We start from the raw sequence: 24,343 nt of genomic DNA, 5'->3' as shown, positions 1-24,343 counted from the left end.
GCCCTGTCTACCCTGCTAGGGATATAGACGTGATCATATGTATATGTATGTATGTATGTATATTGTTACAGTACTGGTTTTATACAACGCCTGTTATTGGAAAATCCTAGAATTATTTGGATTATTGCAAGGGTTTGTTATGGATCAGGTTTAATATTTGTTCAAATCGAGAGTTAAACAGAATATTTTTATTAGTGCCGTGTGGTTCCCGGCACCAATACAAAAAAATAATAGGACCACTCACTCCATCTGTTTCCCATGGAAGTCGTAAAAGGTGACTAAGGGATAGGCTTGCAAACTTGGGATTCTTTTTTAGGCGATGGGTTAGCAACCTGTCACTGTTTGAATCTCAATTCTATCACTAAGCCAAATAGCTGAGGTCGACTAAGCCAAATGCTGAGCTCGGCAGTTTAGGGTACTCTTGACCTGACCCTTTACCAAGAGTCCTTAATTTGATCAAGACATGTTCGTCTAGGCCTTCCCACTCCGACCTTTCCCTCCACACTCTCCTTGTATATCTGCTTAGTCAACCTGTTTTCATTCATCCTCTCCACATGACCAAACCATCCATAGAACGTTGATTGACAAATCAATACATCATTCACCAGCCGTGACACGTATCCCAATACTCCAATTAAGTTATCTATTCCCAAATGATGATTCTGGTAGCAGGAATGCTATTTGTGTTCGACATCTCACTTGCTTATTAAGTTTGATCAATTGACCCAGCACCCTCTGGTTTTGAGTCAAAAAGATCCATAAACAAACATAATAATCACGTATTTATCCCTTACGGGGTGGACAGAGCCAATAGTCTCACAAAGATTGAAAGGCTACGTTTAGTTGGCAGGCTTAATAATTGAGATAGAATCAAATAGCGACAGGTTGTTAGCCCTTAGTCGCCGTTTACGACGTCCGCGGGAAAGATATGTCCTATACTTTTTTTTATATTGGGCGCCGGGAACCATACGGCATGAATTTTTATGAATATCTATAATTATGTTTGTAAATATTTAGATCATACATATCATTTTCGGTATGAATATATTTATTATCAGTCTGAATATCTTTCTAAAGATACGAATGTTATTTTATTTACCGTACCTTATGTTCACACGAGCGTGTCAAATTTTCCGTTTCCTGGTAATGCCTTCGCGAACTATCCTGATTAATATTATTACATACATACATATGATCACGTCTATATCTCTAGCGGGGCAGACAGAGCCACCAGTCTTGAAAAGACTGATAGGCCACGCTCAGATGTTTGGCTTTGTGATAGAATTGAGATTCAAATAGTGACAGGTTGCTACCCCATCGCCTAAAAGAGGAATCCCAAGTTTATAAGCATATCCCTTCGCATTTTACGACATCCATGGGAAAGAGATGGAGTGGTCCTATTCTTTTTTGTAATGGTGCCGGGAACCACACGGAATTCCACACGGTACCACACAATTAATATTATTATTTACAAATATTCCCAATTTGTATTCGTTTGAATACATTGCTATACCTACGTTATTCATTTTGAATGTTAATCTCGTTCATTCTGACGGCCTCTGTGGCGCAGCGGTAAATACGCTGGTCTGTGACACCGGAGTTTCCGGGTTCGAATCCCGGTCAGGGCATGATGAGGAAAGAAATTTCTCTGATTGGCCTGGGTCTTGGATGTTTATCTTTATAAGTATTTATTAAAAATATAGTATCGTTGGGTTAGTATCTCGTAACACAAGTTTCAAACTTACTTCGAGGCTAACTCAATGTGTGTAATTTGTCCCATATATATTTATTTATTTATTCATTCATATAATCACGTCTCTTGCGGGGCAGACAGAGCCAGCAGTCTCTAAAGACTGATAGGCCATGTTCAGTTGTTAGCCTTAATGATAGAATTGAGATTCAAATAATGACAGGTTGCTAGCTATTCGCCTAAAAGCAGAATTTTATAAGCCTATCCCTCTAAAACTCTACTGTTGATATCAACCAAAATCTTTATAAAATTATGGTGCCGTGTGGTTTCCGGCACTATTAGAAAAGAAAGATTAGGACCACTTCATCTCTTTCCCATGGATGTCGTAAAAGGCGACTAAGTGATAAGCTTATAATTTGAGATTCTTCTTTTAGGCGATGGTCTAGCAACGTGTCATTATTTGAATCTCAATTCTATCATTCAGCCCAACAACTAAACGTGGCCTATCTGTCGTTTTAAGACTATTAGCTCTGTCTACCCCGCAAGGGATATAGACGTGACAAAATGTATGTATGTAACACAAGTTTCAAACTAACATTAAGGCTAACTCAATCTGTGTAATTTGTCCCGTATATACATATTTATTTATGCACTAAATTCACGCCATAGATAAGACATACCACATGTTCAAAGATATAAAATCAAGTTATGATCTTTTTATCTCGCAATTTGGTGAAACGATGCCTGAAATTAATGTTTGGACAGAAGTGACGCTTGGTAGCTGCAGAAAAATACATCTATGTAGGAGTAGGTATATCACTTCATAGTATAAAACAAAGTCGCTATTTTAGTCTGTTTGTCTGTATGCTTAAATCTTTAAAATTACGCAACGGATTTTGATGTGGTTTTTTGTAACAGGTAGAGTGATTCAAGAGGAAGGTTTTTATGTATAATAACATTTACAATTTTGCACCCGTGCGAAGCCGGGGCGGGTCGCTAGTTCATTAATAAAACTCTTCCGTGACTGACTGATTGATTGACAAAAAAACAGGGTTTACATACTTAGCATGAAGGTTCTTACGTGGTGTGTGTGTAGTGTTGCACTATGAGAGGATGTCCCAAACGCGTTTAGCTCTGTCTATTCCGCAAGTCATTTGGACGTGATTATATACAATACAATACAATAGAATAAATGAATAATTTATTTCAAAACCAAGAAAATCCTGGCCAATGGTAAGTACATACATTATATTTGCAAACATTAACAGCATTTTAATATCAAACCGGGGCCATTCATCATGTTAATTTAATGAAAAATATTAATTCACCGCTATCCTTGAGGTTAATTCCCGGATTTTAATATCCAAACATAATAAATTTGCCGACACGGCCGATACTTTCCCGCGGCGGGAACTGACAGGAGCATGTTTAAATTGAGGATGAAATTTTAATAAATAATATTCGCGTACCTGATATTTTGATTGTAACAACGATACAATAAAGCCCGTCTTCCATACTGGCGTGCTAGAGATGAAAAACTATAATATATTTCAGCTGGTTCTCATCTCGCGTAGATTGTTTAAATTAAATGAAGTGAATTGTTCAAGTTTATTGTAGTTATTAGATACGAGAAATATTTGCAAGCAATATTTTACAAAGTTCAACACAAAATATTTATTTTCAATGCTTTTCCATTCATTATCTTGATGAATTAACAAACCACGAGGGCACTAATTGAAACGGGCCTGGTCACCGATTTTACCCTAATTAAATTGGAATTCGCTTAATTTCTGTATGGTCAGCATAAAGTCATTAACAAAGACAGATGTTACGTGTTTTTTTTTCAGCTAAACATTCACGTTTAATTGTAAATTTGCAGGAAAAATTTCGTTGGATGATAGATGATGATATAAGACGAGTTCTTAGATAGTGCAAGTCCATCTCCAAAAGGCAAAGCCTTAGTAAATAATACATACATATAGTCACGTACATATCCCTTACAGAATTGACAGAGCCAACATAGACTGTTGATTGTAGCAGATTTATGGTAAAATGTGGTTCCCGGCACGAATAGAAAAAGAATAGGACCACTCCATCTCTTTCCCATGGATGTCATAAAAAGCGACTAAGGGGTAGGCTTATAAACGGGATTCTTTTTTTAGGCGTTGGGCTAGCAACCTGTCACTATTTGAATCTCAATTCCATCTTAAAGCCAAACAGCTGAACGTGGCCTAATAGTCTTCACAAGACTGTTGGCTCTGTCTACTCCGCAGGGGATATAGACGTGACCATATGTATGTATGTATGTATATATACATATGGTCACGTCGTGGTACATGTATATGTATGGGTAGACAGAGCCAACAGTCTGGAAAAGACTGAATGGCCACGTTCAGCTATTTGGCTTAATGATAGAATTGAGATTCGAATAGTGATAGGTTGCTAGCCTGTCGCCTAAAAAGAATCCCAAGTTTGTGAGCCTATCCCTTAGTCGCCTTTTGTATTATTATGTATGTATGTATGTTATGGTAAAATCAGCCTTTTAGCACGCGCCACGCTGTTATAATCGCGCGAAAGTCTATCGCTGTTCCCTTTTCTTTTTTCTTCCTGTCTTTAGTCCCGGTTGCAACCCCACCTCCCTTGAAAGGATCCCGGGATATGCCTTTAACCATGAATACTGGATTGGATGAGTCAGGTTTTTACACGAAGCGACTCCCATCTGACTTCCGCAACCTTTGCAAGGGAGCTTAACTCATATTGGATCATGATTGCACATTCAGTTGTATAAATGTGCAGGTTTCACCACGATGTATACCTTCACCGTTTGTATGTGACGTACGTCTTAATAAAGTCAAGAAGCCATCTGACAGACTATTCTCATCACGTCTGTGAACCGCACCTAATTAATATAGACGAGGTGTGCAGAGCTTAGGCAGGACTTGTGGCTAGCAAAATGGTCTGGTCGGGATTTTAATTAAAGTCATAGATGGAATATATAAAGGAAATTATTATGAAATGTAGTGCCTTAAATCTTTTCAAGATTTAGTAAAACGTCACAAGATTACTCAACTAGAATAGAATAGATTTATTTTCAAAATTGGATACAAGGTATCACTTATTGACGTCACATCACTTAAATCTAATTATAACTACTACCGCTTCCAAAGCGCATGTGTAGAAGCGGCGGAACAAACTACACTGCAGCATTTTCATCGGACGTACAGTATATGCCCTTAAGATAATTGGAATTAATATGAGCATAATGATAAAAGTTATGGCTCAGAGTAAAATTTATATCATGAGCGTTTTAAACATCCTACTAATATTATACTCGTATGTACTCGTAAATGCGAAAGTTTGTGACTATATCAGGATGTCAGTATGGATGTTTGTTACTCTTTCAAGCAAAAACTGCTGAATCGATTACGATGAAATTTGGTATGTAGGTAGCTGATGACCCAGAATAATATATAGGCTACTTTTTATACCGGAGTTCCCGCGGGATTGATAGGCTTTTCTAGACGAAGTCGCGGGCGGCCTCTAGTAAGATATAATCACGTCTATATTCCTTGCAGGAGCCAACAGTCATCAAAAGACTGAAAAGCCACGTTCAGCTGTTTGCTTCGTTTAGTTAATTCCGTTATTTATTTAATTTAGTTCTTTTCTTTATTTAGTTGAGTGTTTTACTAACATCGATATGTTAATTAATTTCAATTAAAAATGAAGTTATTTATACCCTTAGTTATTTAACTGGCATGGTTATTTTAATCAAATAACACTTATCAAACAACTAAAGAAAGTACCATATAAATCAAATCTAGCTTTTAGGAAATAGTAGATGAAAAAAAATGCTGCAGTGCAGTTTGTTACCGCTTCTTCTGCACTGATGCTTTGGAAACGGCAGTAAACTTAGTTTTAAGTAATTTATTTGACGTCAACCAATGTTGTGAAACCAAAAGTTATGACAATTATTAAGTGATGTTGAAGTGTCCCATAATAATGAATAAAAATTTGAATTTTTAATTTAATGCCGTAAGTGCCGTGTGGTTCACGGCACTAATAGAAAAGGAAAAGGACCACTCCATCTCTCTCCCATGGATGTCGTAAAAGGCGACTAAGGGGTAGGCTTATAAACTTGGGATTCTTCTTTTAGGCGATGGGCTAACAACCTGTCACTATTTGAATCTCAATTCTATCTTAATGCCAAATAGCTGAATGTGGCCTATCAGTCTTTTAAAGACTGTTGGCTCTGTCTACCCCGCAAGGGATATAGACGTGATTATATGCATATATGCTAAAGTAAATTCAGTATCCCAAATTGGAAAGTAAAAAACTTATTAATTAGGGGTAATAGATGAGGAGAAAGGGATAGGCGGTAATTTTAACCGTCCCAAAACTATTAATTTCCCCGAACTATCTATCTGATAGCGGGTAAAGTGCCATTGATGTTGTATAAAATAGAGGAAGCATGTGCGTATTAATAAATTTGATTTGGAGTTACATCGTGAGAACTTTGGCGAAACCGTCAACAGTACTAATTGTTGCCCGCGTCTTCGTTCACCGTAAAAGTTCACAGATAATCTCAATAAATTTTTTTTCTTCTCCATTCTATTAAAATCTGTCAGTATGTAATAGAATAGAATTTTCATTTGCTTTTGACAAGGGTTTACAAAAGGTGTAGCATAAAACATTTTCCCTACTGATCAGCCGTTAATTATAGCATGCAAATATTATATTATAAAACATAAGTCAAAAAAATTTACTCTAAATACTCTAAATCTTAGGAATAGGCTTCTTAACTTGGGATTCTTCTTTTAGGTGACGGGCTAGCAACCTGTCACTTTATATGAATCTCAATTCTATTAGTAAACCAATCAGCTGGACGTGGCCCATCAGTATTATTAAGACTGTTGGCACTGTCTACCCCTCAAGGGATATAGACGTGACCATATGTATGTATGAATGTATCAATTTTCTCTTCAATCAAAAAAAAACAATAATCAGACGTGATGTTTATTTTGCTAAGTTATCTTTTTCATTCGGTTTGTTTTGCATGTCCAGTTAATTTGCTTTTCCACGGAGCTATGTTTCTCTCTTACTTCTTATAAATATACCTAACCTATTTTCAACTCAGCTCTATTCAATCGATTGTTATTGCTAGAACGAGTGAACGAGTGAACGAATGAATGTGTGAATACTCGTAAGTGAAGACGTAAATAACTTGGAAACATTACACTCACCCTTTTTTCTCAACTTCGCTCTCATATGACATCGTTTTCGTAAAACATATTTTACTTCAAATTCTCTCAACTTCTTTTTAAAATATAAATACCTAATTGTAGTTATGATTTTTTTTTTGCTTTTTAATTGAACCAAAGAAATATGCTTGAACTACAATATGCTTCGTCTTGAGCTTCGTTCAAATGCACATTTTAATTGTACCTGATTGTAGTATACATTAAAGTAAAGATTGTAATATTAAGTGTTTCAATTAAAAAAGGGTTTTGTTTGTAAATTATAACATTTTTTCGGGAAAAAATATACGTACTTACTCGACATAGAAATGAATTTATTGAATCCGAATATCCGATGGGCAAACATAATCAATTATTACCTGTATTTTTTTATTCTAAACAAGACAATGCTTTTAGCTTTCAGTGCTCGTTTAGTTCCAACATAAATCTGCGTCAAAATGAATGAAAAATTTTACACCTACAAATTTTTTAGCTTTCAGCGAATGATGAAATGGTATTTTAAGGCCTTTAAATAAATATAGGTTTAGGGGAAAGTTACACGAATTGAGTTAGTCTCGAATTAAGTTTTAGTTTATGTTACAAGACACTAACTCAGCAATACTATATTTCATAATAAATACCTACTTATGTAGATAAACATCCAAGATCCAATCCGATAAGATAAAGCCTTTTGACTGTTGGTTTTATCTAACCCGTAAGAGATAAATAAAGACGTGGTCATGTATGTATGAGAAATGTAAAAAATATATTAGTTTTAATAATAACCGGTGCTCTTCCTGTGAGGGAAAATATAGTGAGGAAACCTGTACATTCAGGCAACTGCATTTGTAACCATGGATCCAATACGGGTTAGGTTTACCTGCAAAGGTTGCGGAGGTCAGATGGGAGTCGCTTCGTGTAAAAACATAACTCGCCCAATCTAGGATGCATGGTCAAAGGTATACCCAGGCTCTTCTCCAGAGTGAGGATGCAACCAGTACTAAAGCCAGAAAGAAAGAAGAAAGAGAACAGCGACAGATTTTCGCGCGATTAAAACAGTGTTTACAATTATGTTTACAATTATGTTTACAATTATGTTTACAATTATAACCGTGTGGTTCCCGGCACAAATACAAAAAAGAATAGGATCACTCCATCTCTTTCCCATGGATGTCGTAAAAGGCGACTAAGGGATAGGCTTATAAACTTTGATAGGCGTTGGGTTAGCAACCTGTCACTATTTGAATCTCAATTCTATTATTAAGCCAAATAGCTGAACGTGGCTATCAGTCTTTTCAAGACTGTTGGCTATATGTCTACCCTACAAGGTATATAGACGTGAACATATGTATGTATGTACCATTAATCTGCTACAATCCTATTTTAAAAATAAAACCAATAAACTCAAAATGATAAATGTTAAAACAATACTTCTAAAGCCAACACGATCTATCATTGTGAAATCTAATTAAATGCATTAGGAATAAAGTTTATTCTCGTTTGGTAAAAAATATCCTCAGTTGATTTATTATTTAGTTGATTAATCGCGAAGTTTCCCTTTTGGACATGTTCTCAAATGGACAACAATTGAAACTGGGACCCTAATTTTCTGCTAGTTTAATTTGATTGTCTTTCAACCCCTTTGTGCATTTCTTTTAGCCATTTTTACTAACTGCTTTGTTACTCCATATAAAAGCCGTAATACATTATCACGTATTTATCCCTTGTGGGATAGACAGAATCAATAGCCACAGTTCTCAAGGGCTTCGCTTAGCTCTGTTAGATTAGTGTTGGAATTGAGTTTTGGTTAAAGTAACAGTAATAGTTTATTTATTTTCCACAACAATTTATACAAAATAAAGTTGACAAAATATACAGTACACAAGTCTAGTAGATAGGAAACAAATAATTGTGGAGAAAAAGTAACAGGGGGGAGAGTGCGAGTTTTACTCGATCATACGCGTCGAGCAAGTAAACGCGATTTTGTATGTGATTTAAGCAGCGCCACCTAGCGGTAACGAGATGGTACTAATTCCATACAAACTCGTAATTACTTGCTCGACGCGTTTGATCGAGTAGAACTCGCACTAAACTCAGGTTGCTAGCCGAATGATCTTTAACCCATAAAGCTGAATGTGGTCTTTCAGTCCTTGCATGACTGTTGACTTTGTTCATACCGTAAGGGATAATGAATTGATTGTGCAGATGATGGAAGAAACTTGCATACTCTTTATTATTTTCTTCACTACCAAAACAATGAATGTAAGCAAGGTCTTCGATTGATTTGGGCACAGAGATACTCAACAATTACATACATACATACATACATTCAGTCAGAAAAGTATCGGGAATGGATTATTTATTTATGGTTCCAAATTCAAATTTTTGTTTTTTTTGTTGTTGTTAGATTGGCACAACTGTTTTCCATTTTGGCGCGGAGTTTTGAGTTGCATCTGTTGTTTACATTAAATACAGTGCTATTTTTAGTTATATCATATCTAGTGTGTATTGCTAATTTCATAATGGATAAAAACATCGAACAAAGAGTTTGTCTTAAATTTTGCATTGCCAATGGAATATCGTGTTCGGAGTCACTGAAAATGTTACAGAAGGCTTACGGTGAATCGACTTTATCAAAAACTCGTGCTTATGAGTGGTACAAAGCGTTCAAAAGCGGTCGAGATGTGATGGAAGATTTGCCTCGCTCTGGTAGGCCATCAACGTCTGCAACTGAAGTTAACATCGCAAAAGTGAAGGAAATAGTGACTGAAAATCCTCATTCAACTTTGAGAGAGATAGCCACCGAACTTTCTGTATCTCACGAGTCGATCCGTACCATTTTAACTAATAATTTGGGTATGAAACATGTTGCCGCTCGGCTAGTCCCAAAAGACCTGAAAAACTCAATCGCATGAGAGTCGCTGAGGACATGCTAGAACGAGTCAATTCCGACCCAACATTCATGAAACGCATTGTTACTGGTGACGAGACGTGGGTTTACGAGTTTGACATGCAAACTAGTCAACAAGCTTCGGAGTGGCGCCTTCCAACTGAACCGAAACCGAAAAAACCACGCCAAAGTCGTTCAAAAGTCAAAGTCATGTTGACTGTTTTCTTTGACTATCGCGGTGTTGTGCACTCGGAATTCTTGCCGGAAGGTCAAACGGTAAATAAGGAATATTATTTGAGTGTTATGCGGCGTTTAAGAGAGCAAATCCGACGAAAAAGGCCAGATTTGTGGAAAGAAAATTCTTGGATTTTGCACCATGATAATGCACCTTCGCACAAGGCCATCATTGTGAACGAATTTTTAACCAAACACTCAACAAATACCATCGAGCAACCACCATATTCACCAGATATGGCTCCAGCCGACTTTTTTCTTTTTCCTAAACTCAAATTACCACTTCGTGGCACCCGTTTTCAATCGGTAGAAGACATAAAAGAGAATTCGCGGCGAGAACTGACCTCAATTCCGGAAACAGCGTTTAAAAAATGTTTTGATGATTGGATTATTCGTTGGCGTAAGTGTATCGTTTCTAAAGGAGCATATTTTGAAGGTGATAAAATAAATTTGGATGAATAACAAACAGTTTGTGTATTATTGATCTTTTCCTGCTACTTTCTTGACAGAGTAGTACATACATACATAAAATCACGCCTCTTTCCCGGAGGGGTAGGCAAAGACTACCTCCTTCCACTAGCCACGATCTCTGCGTACTTGATTCGCTTCATCCACATTCATAAGTCTCTTCATGCAAGCTCGCCGGTTTCGGGTACCTTTGACCTGACTCTTTACTTTACTCAACAATTATGAAGTAACAAATTGTATTATACCTGAAAATTTTAATACAAGCAAAGCCTGGAGCCGAAGCTAGTGTCGGATAAAATCGTAATATCCGCCAACAACCGCAACAAATTCTGTTTACAATTATAATTGTAGCTACATCGTATGGTGTGCTGTTATTACAGTGTTGCTATTACTACTGAAACTCGAATCGATTGCATTGTTTCATCGTTAAAGAATAGAAAATATTTGTGTAATTTGATTTTGGCCCTGGGGTGCTTACAGATTTAATAGTGACAAAAATACTTCCTTGGCTCACGCGAAAGTGAGATAAAAAAAAATTGTAATTCTCGCAAATAAAAAAGAATAGGACCACTCCATCTCTTTCCCATGGATGTCGTAAAAGGCGCCTAAGGGGTAGACTTACAAACTTGGAATTCTTTTTTTGGGCGATGGGCTAGTAACCAAGCCAAATAGCTGAACGTGGCCATTCAGTCTCTTCAAGACTGTTGGCTCTGTCTACCCCGCAAGGGGTATAGACGTGACCATGTGTGATTCTCGCTCAAATTTTAAGCACACATGGTAGTGGTGCCCGCGAACAATGCTAAGCACAGTCTAGGCACTAATACAGTTTAATTAAAATGTTTTGTTTGCTATGATTTTTATGAGAGCTTAGTTAACGATAATGAATGGACGTTCTGTGCTTTATCTATAGAGATTTCAATCTTCTTTTTTAAACGGTTTTATTTAGCTCACCCCGTTTGTTTTATTCTTGGGTCAAATTTAGTAATTCAAATTTCACCCTCTTCCTGTCAACCGATTAATCTGAAATTTTGTATACACTTTGGATTTTGGTGACAATATAATTATGTTTATTCATTATCATTATAAATTCAAGATGGCCGCCGTTACAAAATGGCGGATAATTTAGGTTTCATTAATCCCATCAATATGGGTATCAAATGAAAGGGCTCAACAAGCAGAATACAATATACTATAAAAAATTGAAATCCAAGATGGCGGCCTCTACAAAATGGCGGATAACTTAGGTTTTATCAATCCCATCAACATGGGTATCAAATGAAAGGTCTCAACAAGTAGAATACAATTTACTATTCAAAATTAAAATCTAAGCAGTGGGATAAAATGTAGCCTATTAGTAGAGTAAGATCTTTGCAGGGACTACGTATAGAGGAGTTAGACTGCAATAAACTAACGGGCAAGAAACCTTGCAATAATGAAGCACTAAATGAATTAAACAGAATGCGAAATAAAAACTAAAAACTAGAAAATAAAAATAGGTAAAAAAACTTTTTAAGTTAAACGGTTTTATGTTAAACATACACACATACATTGCAATGTTTAATATAAATGTACTAAAAACCAAAAAATAATAAAATAGATACAGTCGTGGGAATTATAAACATATGCATAGACTAGACTAAAATAAAACCGTGGGGCACGTCAATTGTCTACAAATTATAGACTTAATGTGCGATAGAAGAATCGTTTAATTCGTCGTTAGGCAGTTGGCCCGCAGACGGTGCGCAAATTACTTACTATTTTGCTGGCTAGCGAGGAATCGTTTCACTGCTCGTAGTTTGTCTTTAATCGACAAAACTTATGATAAAAGTACTACTCGCTCAACATTATGAAACCCTAAAACTCGCTTAATCGAGCTTGCTAACTTGTATCCACATTCTAGCCCTACTTATCACACGTCCATCGTTGTCGGTTGAACAACTGCCTAATTATAGTGTAACATTACAAAACAAACATTTTAATCAACGATTGTAGACAATTGACGTGCCCCACGGTTTTATTTTAGTCTAGTCTATGCATATGTTTATAATTCCCACGACTGTATCTATTTTATTATTTTTTGGTTTTTAGTACATTTATATTAAACATTGCAATGTATGTGTGTATGTTTAACATAAAACCGTTTAATTTTTATTTGGATTTCGCTTTGTTATTCCAGTTCTATGAGAGTCGATTAATAAAACGTACGAGTTGCATGAAACGTGTGGTGCTCGACACCAATAGAATGAAGAATAGGTTCAGCGAAACCTCAGATTATCGCGGAGAAACATACATACAAACATATATATATATACAAACATACAGACATACAAACATACATACAAACATAAAAACATACAAACAAACATACAAACTAACAAACAAACAAACATACAAACATACATACAAACGAACATACAAACAACCATACATACATACATATAGAGAACTATCCTCTGGTAAAAAAGATCTTTTTTTAAGGCGGTTTAAAAATACGTACTTAATTAAACTCAGTTATTCCTTTTCTCTCAGTTAAATGTCCTTCATTGCTACGTGATATTATCGATTTCCAGTCGGTTTCAGACTTCGTCGGTTGAGCCTTTTGGTTTCCAAGCGACCTATTTTCAATCGGCTGAATGGTTATTAAAAAATAAAATAAAATAACATTCGGCCAAACTTTTCTTTGAATTGTTGTTGCGGAGTTTTTTACGTTCATGCAGGCATTGAATTGTTGAAGTGGGCACCGTTTACTCGGGGCCATACAAGTTTATCACACCACTATGACTACGAGAACATATTACGTGTCTTTGGAGAAACGAATAATACATGATGAACGAACATACATGTGTGGTTCCCGGCACCAATACAAAAAAGAATAGGACCACTCCATCTCTTTCCCATGGATGTCGTAAAAGGCGACTAAGGGATAGGCTTACAAACTTGGGATTCTTTTTTAGGCGATGCGCTAGCAACATGTCACTATTTAAATCTCAATTTTATCATTAAGCCAAATAGCTGAACGTGGTCTTTTGAAGACTGTGGGCTCTGTCTACCCCGCAAGAGATATAGACGTGACCAACTGTATGTATGTATGAACATGAAATACATACATTATTCATTATTTCTTTAAATGAAGTATTCTACTCTGATAAAATCATGTCCTCAAGTCTGTACCTCGAATTGGTTTTTTTTTTTTCTAACAAATCGCATTACCAGCCATTATTACCCACAAGCTAATGATCCATTTTCATTTTTCAAATTGTAAATTCGAATCCAGGACTTCTCACTCGCCACCGGCCACTCAAATGTCTCGAGACTCTCGTAACATTGTTTGTCAGTAACTGTGTAACAGATCTCCCTCATAGAGAATTCTGGCTGCATTTTGTTGCACAAAACTTTTAGCAGTGGAGTTGCATTGTTTCATATGTGTCTCGAATACCAAAGTGTTTTACAGATGTCTCATATTACTATTGCGGTGAAAATAAATTTAATATTTTACTTTTTTTAAGTAGTTTTAGCTTTAGTTTTAATTTGATTTAGTTTAGTTTTATTTTAAAAAAAGAATTTTCATTTTCTATATAGCGGTGCGCCACACAAATCCTAATCTTATATATAAAATTCTCGTGTCACAATGTTCGTTCCCATATTCCTCCGAAACGGCTTGACCGATTCTCATGAAATTTATGAGCTTTTTGAGTAGGTCTGAGTATCGCCCAACATATATGTTTCATATCCCTTAGTGACAAGGGTTGTCCACCCTAAACATTTTTTTTAACTATAAATTACTTATAAAATTTTTGTATGGCAAAACAACGTTTGCCGGGACATCTAGTTTTTAATATATTTTTTTAACAGTAGAGAAAATTTATGCTTTCTTTACTCCACACACAACAGTAAATTTCAAGTTTTATTTTCGAAATTTATTTTTATTATTATATTATATTAGAGGCCGTCCGCGACTTCGTCCGCGTGGAAACCCAATCATAACGTAATCAATCCCGCGGGAACTCCGTAGTAGTAAAAGTAGCCTATATGTTATACTGGGTCTTCAGCTACCTACATACCAAATTTCATCGTTATCGGTTCAGTAGTTTTTGCGTGAAACAGTAACAAACACCCATAATAACATCCTGACATACTAACTTTCGCATTTTTAATATTAGTAGGATTTTATCCCAACAAACGGTTGATCCAAGTCAGTCTTCAAGACTACCGTCTGCTCTCAATAAAACCACCCATTTTTGAATATCGGCGATACATTTCACTCTATTCCCTTTGTGGGAAATGGCATGGCAATTCATGACATGCCATGAATAGGATATAAAACATTTCACATTTTAGGTTCAGCTCTTGAATTTTATTTGTCAAAGAAAAGACGGCCTTAAAATTATGGTCGTACATTATACGGGAATATCATACATACATACATACATATAATCACGTCTATATCCCCTCCCTCCCTTGAATATCAATTCTATAATCAAGCTATACAGCTGTACATAGCCTTTTAGTCTTATAAAGCCTCTCGGCTCTGACTACCCCGCAAAATATATAGACGTGACTATATCTATGTTATACATTATTGAGATATCAATCAGATTAGTGATGGAAATTAATGAATAAAGAACTATTTTTTTCAAAGCGCAAGATTCTCAAGAGATCTGAGCTGAACTAAAATACTGAATGTATTACACGTTTTGAAACTAGCAGAGTAGTATTCAAAGAGAATTGAAAAGTATCTAAGACGGTTCTAAAAGTTGTATGCGATTGCAACAAGGAATGCGCTATGAGCCGTGCATTAAGAAGAATAGAAATGGCAGAATTTTATGGAGGGGAAATTTGACTATCGTTGGAGAAATTATCAGCTCGTCAATAAGAAATGTCTTTGTTTTTTTGAGCCACCTATTCTTCCATTTGTCTCTGCCACTGACGACTAATAATATTGAAAAAATAAATCTCCAGCTATTTCATTCAAACATACATACATACATAATATGTATATGATATATTATATCTCTTTCAGGTTAGACAGAGCCGACAGTCTTGAAAAGACTGATAGACCACGTTCAGCTGTATGTCTTAATGATAGAATTGAGATTTAAACAGTGACAGGTTGCTAGCCCATCGCCTAAAAGAATCCCAAGTTTATCAACCTATTACTTAGTCGCCCTGTTACGACATCCATGGGATCGAGATGGAGTGGTCCTTTTCTTTTATGTCCGTGAACCACACGGCACCAATTTCCATAATAAAAACATGGAATAATCATATCACAGCTTCAGTGCACCGAGCCTACCTTTATTCTGTAGAACAAAGGGGAGTTTTAATTAGTCTTGTAAAACTTAGATTATACTTTCCACAGTTCAAGGGTACCCTTTAACAAAAGTTAAATGGAATCAATTGAAAATGGTTCAATCGAATTAATCCGATTATTGTTGGGAGCCAACCAATTATTTTACTGAGCCACCTTCAAAGTTTTCAACTGATTTCCTTCTTAAAGAGTTTCTTTTCCTGCTGTGACAGAATTGTTTCGTAAGTGTCATGGAATCCAAGACTCATACAAATGGAAACCTCGAAAGGAGATAATTGAGGGAAGTTTTCGGTGCCGTGTGGTTCCCGGCACCAATAGGCTCCATCTCTTTCCCATGGATATCGTAAAAGACGACTAAGGGATAGGCTTGAGATGCTTCTTTTAGGCGATGGGCTAGCAACCTGCCACTATAAGAATCTCAATCCTATCATTAAGCCTGACAGCTGAACGTGGCCTTTCAGTCATTCAAGACTGCTGGCTCTGTCTGCCCTGCAAGGAATATTACATTTACTAGCTTTCCGCCCGCGGCTTCGCCCACGTGTAATTCGGTTATATATAGCGTTTTTTAATGATCTCGACAGGGCTTTTTCTTCCACAGGCTGAAATCTTGTTACAACTGGAATTAAATATAGCCTGTGTTACTCAGGGATGATGTAGCTTTCTAATGGAGAATGTTTGAAATCGATTCAGTAGTTTCGGAGTTTATTATTATTATTATGTTGGTACATGTAAAATGTGCACGGGCCCATAGGGACCCGGTCATTTGGGAGGCGTTCATGGGGCCGAAGCCAACATGAAGAGGCCCTTTGGTACCTTTTGTTCTAAAGTGAGATGGCTGCAGCTGTGGAGATCTGTCCCTTGATGAACCATTGGGATGCACCAACGGACAGCCCTCCATAGCTGCCAAACTATTGCCAGGAAGGGATTTACTTAATTTGGGTCATGCGGATGGGATGCTAATGGATTGGATTTCTGGGCTATGGAGTGAGATACGGACATCTGCCTCGAAAATCTCTCACATAATTTTGATTAGGCAGATGGTGACTCGCTGCTCATTGGCTATACAGCAGCCTGTGGGCACCCTAAATAAGCCACCATGCGGCGGCCAGGGCGCAACACGTTAAAAGCAGCTATAGGATGCCGAGAGGTGCGGCCCCGGTTTCACGAGCACGAGGCATGACCCCGTGCTGGTTTCCCCGCTATTACGCCATTACGTGCAATACACTTCCATCCTGGAGCATAGGATCTGCTCTTGCGACTCCACTCTGGCCGGCCGGCCAAGGCAAGCCAGAGGCGGGGAAAGTGTCACTGTGTGTATGTGTGTGTATGGCGCATGTCTGTATGTTCCCCAGGAGGTAGGGTCCGTGGTGTCGCCACTCACCAACGGCTTCGCCACAAGCCGCCCCGCGGAGACTGCCTGCACTGGGAAGGAAACCCTTCCACAGAGGGCGATGGGGTCGTCACGTCCCGACGCCTTATTATTATTATTATTATGTTTCTCCTCTTAGATTTCACGGGTCTATACACCCCGGATTTTTGAGAGGCTTGCGTGGGGATATAAATCCAACACGTAGAGGCCCTTTGGAGAAGTTGATGTTATGTTGTTCTCCTGCCAAAACCCGTTCCCGGCCATATCAATAGACGATATGTCCATGAACAGGTCTCGGCAGGAGGTGGAGCTATTACAAAATAAGGAAAAGGATGATGGGTTATGGAGTTGACGTTTGGATGGATTTAAACTGGGATATTGCTGGAGAAGTTCGGACACCTGCCATAATCATGAATACGTGACTATTATGTGGCAGGTGGTGACTCGCCCGTAAATGGGCCCCTCAAATCAGTCACCATGATTGGCAACAAAGGGGCAACATCGGCGTGGGTGGCTAAGGATGTCGAGAGGTGAGACTGCGGGGCGTGAAATCCTGGTAATCCAGTCAGGCACCCCCGGCGTTATGACATTTTACACTTCCATCCTTCGAGCGTATAGCTCTCGCGACTCCACTCTGACCGGCCGGTTAAGGCAAGTCAGAGGTAGGGGTCCTGTCCCTCATCGGTTTCCACTCCGACCTTGGCGAAGAAAAATCGGAGGCGAGGAACAGGGGCCTCCCCTGGGAGCACTCAGGTCCGTGGGGTCGCTACTCCCCAACAGCTCGCCACAAGCTGCCCTGCGGAGACTGATTGCACTGGGAAGGTGACCCAGGGGGCGATGGGGTCGTCACGTCCCTACGCCTTTATTATTATTATTATTATTATTTTTATATTTGTTTTTCTATCTCAGCTAAAGCTGGTAAGTTAATACCATTTACGGGCGTCAACCGATTATTATTATTATTATTATATTATTATTATTATATAGAAAAAGTAAAGCGAGACAAAATCATCGTCTCAAAAGAAAAAAAAACAGGATTTATAGGACGAAGAGGCCTTACAGGATTTCCTTCTGTTTAAGTATTTGCGTCTGATAGTCATCATCCCATGTGAATGAGCTGATGATGGAAGGTACAACTCCTCAACGGTTAGGAGTTGAAAGAAAATTCTTACGAAGTTATACGTACATGTGAGGCTATTAGGTTGACCTGATAATAAAAAGTAAATCTCATTAACGTTAAGAATTTAGGTGAAAATGGATGCGGACAAATTTCGTCTCTTCACTTGTTTCCTTTTAGCTGTTTGTATGGGTAGTGTTAACACAAAATAGGGATTTAAAGGCGTGATGTTATTAATGTTATGCATGTATGTACATAATTATGTATGTTATTATGTATGTTAAAGAGACGACTGAAAGTTGTCATACAAAGTCTTTTTTTTTAAGGATGGGAAATCATCAAATGACCTCTCCCGCTCTGGGTGGAACGGAAGGGAGTGTCAGACTTTTACTGACTAAAACCCACCTCGTTCCTTCAGTTGCCCTTTGCGTTCCGGGGCCACGGTATCTCGTTAGAACTTTCCCGCAGCCCCGGCTCAGTTTATCCCGTTTCCCCCCCTTGGGGGTTGACATTTCAAAAATCCCTTCTTAGTGCTCACTTATGTTACTAAAGGAACCTCTGTTCAAAATCTCAGACTCCTATACCGAGCGGTTTCGGCTGTGCGTTAATAAATCAGTCACCCAATCGCACCCCCTAAATCACGATTGGAGGGTAGTTTGAAAAAACTTATAATGTCAAACATATTTACTTGCCTATGTACGTGTTCATGCCAAGTTTCAAGTTTATAAACCCAAGGAATAAGATTTTTCATAGAAACGTTTTTACCCCTTTTCCCCCCCTTGGGGGTTGAATTTCCAAAAATCCTTTCTTAGTGCTCCCCTACATATCCCAAGGAACCTACATTCCAAATTTCAGCTGTCTACGACCAGTAGTTTCGGCTGTGCGTTGTCTGTCAGTCAGTCACTCAGTAACGGAAGAGTTTTATATATATAGATTGCAGCTTCATACCTACCTATGATTTCTCTACATACATACATACATACATACATACCGTCACGTCTATATCCCTTGCGGGGTAGATAGAGCCAACAGTCTTGAAAAGACTGAATGGCCACGTTCAGCTATTTGGCTTAACGATAGAATTGAGATTCAACTAGTGACAGGTTGCTAGCCCATCGCCTAAAAAAGAATCCCAAGTTTGTAAGCCTATCCCTTAGTCGCCTTTTACGACATCCATGGGAAAGAGATGGAGTGGTCCTATTCTTTTCTGTATTGGTGCCGGGAACCACACGGCACAGACGTGATTTCTCTACATTAGAAAAAAAAATATGAAAATTTATTAAAAAGAAACTACGTAGTTTTATAGGCGACCCTAAATTAGACCTTGGTAGCTTAAACACTCTGCAACATATGTATTGGCACAGAGCACTGTCCGGCAGGCCGGTGTTGAGCTCTGTGGCGATTAGTATTCCGCACTACAATGGCAATATATCGCGACCGTCTTCACCAATCACACGAAAAACCAACTTATCCAATAACTGACGCAGGCTTATTCTGGATGCTATTGCAATTATGATATTTTTTTTCATCGTCAATTTTTGTTTTCAAATTTGGAAAACAAGAATTTTTTTTCTTGACAGTAAAATTATTTGAATTTCGAATAATAATTATATAGCTCATTACATTAACTACTTAACACAAGTACCTACTAGATAATGAAAAATTTATGAAAAATTTTTACACGTGTCTTTGAAATTACTGCGCTGTCATAAATTTTTCTTTTTAAATAGTATCGGTAGCCTTCTACTTCATGTTCTTTCGCATGACTAATGGCTCTGAAATAAAGACAGGAAATATAGTTATGCACATATGTGTGTACCGCATTAATTCTTTAATCGCGGCCTACTCCTCTGTCAACATTACATGTCATCACGTCTATATCCCTTGCGGGACAGACAGAGCCAACAGGCCTCAAAAGACTAAAATGCCATGTTCAACTGTATGCCTTAGTGAAGGGAAAGAAATTTAAATAATGACAGGTTGCTAGCCCAACGCTACCAAAAAGAATATCAAGTTAACTAGCCATTCCCTTAGTCGTAGATTTTTCAACTTGGATTATTTCCTTTGGCATCCATCAAGAATAACCCCTCAATCATATCGTAATATTCTCCCGAAGACGCCACATTCTGATTCAGTTCACGTAACCTTTTCGATACAAAGAATCTTTCGTTATTAATATCGGGTTTTATTTTTTCATTAAATCCCAAGACCTTTATTTACGAAATTACTTTCGCCCGTGACTTCGGTTGGTAAACAATATGCTGTACTTCCAGATTTTCTTCTTGATTTGCAATGAAACTGGAAAGAATGTTATGGTTTTTGTGGCTATCTTTACCTTTTTAGGTATTAAATTATTTATGTCATTACCTTAAAAAGTGATAGTGGAAACTGTAATTGGATGATAATGCAAGGTTCTGGCCATGCAGCTGAACGTGGCCAATGAGACTCTGGGCTTTGTCTACCCCGCTGACTTGAACTTGACTTGACTGGAAGGGATTGCATTAGCGATAAGAACGCCTTTCTCTGTTTTATGTTGTTTTGTATGTTTTACTCTTATGGTGCAATAAAGAGTTTTATCTATCTATCTAGGGATACAGACGTGATTATATTCATTTATTTATTATAGCTATAATTCTCAGCGGTCTTTCTGTTAATCGGGCTATAACTTTACAATTAAAAAAAAAAAACAAATTTCTTCGTCTTCATTTATACTCATCATGCCTCATTCCAGGAGGGGTAGGCAGAGAACTGATCTTTCCAATTGCCACGATCCCTGCATATTTATTTCTCTTGATTAAATGTGTGTCGTGTGGTTTGTGTGGCATGTCAGAATAAGGTCACTCCATATCTTTTCCTATGGATGTCGTAAAAAGCGACTACAAAAAATTAATACACTTAGTATCATCTTGTAGGCGATAGTCTACCTCGCAAAGTATAAAGACGTGATAATATGTCAGTATGTATGTTATTTTAGTTAATTGATATTCATTATATTTCTAGAGTTTCTGATCTCAAGACATACTCCAAACATAACTGATAATCTAATTGAATATCCTAAATCAATTTGAGACCCTATCTACACGTGCTTAAGATAAAGATGTGATGATCTAGCTAATAAAGTGATCCTACATTAGATATATATGATCAAAGACAAATTAGTGAAGTACATACTTATATATTTTACGCGTTACATATTTATGTATTTTACGCGTTAAGAGGTGCCCGGCTAAAATGCTCAAGTAATTTATGTCGGCACAAGTTCAAATACTGCCTCGATAATGTACCAATAACTTTTTAATGGGATACGTACATTAGTTTGAGTGCTACTACGTTGCATCTGCTATGACGCGAGGAAAAACGTCATAAGAAAACCTGCACATTCAGGCACATTTTTTTGTAACGTTACAAAATTCCTAGCAGCTATTCAAATGTATTAATATTATAAATGCGAAAGTTTGTGACTATTTTACGCAAAGACTACTGAACCTATTACGATGAAATTTGGTATGTAGGTAGCTGAAGACCCAGAATATATATAGGCTACTTTTTATCCCGGAGTTACCGTGGGATTGATAAGGTTTCCATGCGGACGGGGCCGCGGGCGGCCTCTGTTAATCTACGAGTATATGAGTAAGCCTTTATAAAACAATGTCTTAATTAAAAGTATTTGATTTGAAGGGCAGGGCATTAAATTGTACCCTTAAGGCTAACAGCTGAACTTGGCCTATCAGTCTTTCAAGACTGATACTGGCTCAGTCTACCCCGAAACGGATATAGACGTGATAATATGAATGAATGACAAAAAAAATTCATTAGTAAATTGAAATAAAAACGGATTGCTTACGACAAAATATCATATTGTGCTTAATCTTAATCGGTTTATTTTTAAGGTGAGGTTTACAGGAATAACGAAGAATTAAAATCCCGGAATAGTCAACTGGACACTTGATAACCAGGAATAAGTATTGTGGGTCCCTTGGGCGACGAGGGTACGAGTCTAAGATCAGGCAACAAAGGAGATATAGACATTAATATAGCTACTTATAAAATTACAACTTTCTCAAGGATAGGTGTTTTATTTATTTTATTTAAAAACCGTGTGGTTGCCAGATCCAATAAAAAAAACATATGACCACTCCATCTCGTGCCCATGGATGTCGTAAAAGGCGACTATGTGATAGGCTTATAAACTCGGGATTCTACTTTTAGGCGATGGGCTAGCAACCTGTAACTGTTTGAATCTCAATTTTATCATTGAGCCAGGCAGCTGAATGTGGCCTATCGGTCTTTACAAGACTGTTGGCTCTGTCTACCCCACAAGGGTTATATACGTGATTATATGTATGTATGTATTTTTATTTATGAGCAAACAAGTAATAAGGTTATTATTAAAGACCGCAAGAGATAATGATGGGTAAGTCACAGAAGCCGAGAATACCGAAATGGAGAAAGATAGCACAAACTTAAGTGAATAGCGGTCATTGACCTACATCCTGCAGTGAATTAATAAGACTATAAGAAAAAGAGGGGGATCATTTAATTTACTTCAAGCTGAACGTGACCTATAGCAAGAAATATAAACGTGATCATATGTATTTATGTATGTATATTTTATACATTTAAATGAAACTTGCCCTCTCTCCTCATATCTGTGCTCTAAGGATAGGGATGTGCGATAACCGGGAGCCGGGCAGGCTATTTGTCGTCGCGGCTATCTGAACGAAATTAGATAGTAGCTACTTTCGTCCGCTAAATGTGTTTTATCTGCGAGAATTGCGTATGCTATATTTGCCGGGTTAATGTTTGTTTATCGCTGTTTGGTATTATTTTGTTTATTTGATTTTTATCTATGTAGATAACTCATAGTCTTCGTCGTAGCATTCATATTATATTTTGGTACACATACATATATTTTCCTAATAAGATATAACTTTGTCTGCAACTCCCCCCGCTTTAAAATAAAATTTCCGCCTGTAGCCTTTACCGAATAAATAGCCTATATTTTGTTTGGTTCGCATCAAAATCAGTCTAGTGGTTTGGTAACACGATAAGTTGTAATTGAGATCGGAGTGGATTGTACATGTTGAGTTGAGTTGAGTTGAGTTGAGTCTCGTAACACAAAACTCGAACTTACTTCGAGTAAAAAGTCTTAAACTTACTTTGATACTAACTCAATCAGTGTAATTTATCCCGTATACATTTATATTATTTTATTTATTTATTTTTCTAGACCGCTTTATTAGAACGATGTAAAAACAACCCGTCTTCTTCATCTTAGGGTGTCGGCAATCCGACCAACGACAATCAAACATTCCCACTTAATTATTCTGTCATTTTCATTTTTTTTGCCGTGTGGTATCCGGCACCATTCGAAAAAAAAAGAATAGAACCACTCCATCTCTTTCCCATGGATGTCGTAAAAGGCGACTAAGGGATAGGCTTACAAACTTGGGATTCTTTTTTAGGCGATGGGCTAGCAACCTGTTATTATTTGAATCTCAATTCTATCATGTAGATATGTGTCGTGTTTTGTAATGGTGCCGTGTGGTTCCCGGCACCATTACAAAAGACTAGGACCACTCCATCTCTTTCCCACGGATGTCGTAAGAGCCGACTAAGGGATAGACTTGGGATTCCTCTTTAATGTAAATCCCTGCCAATCTAAGGTCTGCCGCGCCGATGGATGCATGGCTAGGGGCGAGCCTAGTCTCGAGCGTGCCACTTCCGCCATGGGGTTGGGCGACCCCCAGGTAATGGCTAGCCTTACCCTGGCATGCGGGGCTCTGCTGGGGCGGACAAAATTTTTCCCTAGCGTCTCGTGGGAATCGCATGGATGCAAATTTTTTGAAAGAGCACCTAGATGGCGGCGATGGTGTCCGCACCCCATCACGTCTCGTTCCCGGCGGGAGCGGTATGCGGTCTGCTGAAAGCCGCTTTGCGACGATGAATGTAAGAGGAGGAATGAAGGATAAGATTGAGGAAGTATGCCAGATGATGGATGAAAGACGTTTGGATGTGTTGTGCGTGAATGAA

This window comes from Amyelois transitella, chromosome 12, assembly GCF_032362555.1.
Source record: "Amyelois transitella isolate CPQ chromosome 12, ilAmyTran1.1, whole genome shotgun sequence".
In the NCBI taxonomy this organism is placed as follows: Eukaryota; Metazoa; Arthropoda; class Insecta; order Lepidoptera; family Pyralidae; genus Amyelois; species Amyelois transitella.
This window is presented reverse-complemented; position numbering follows the sequence as displayed.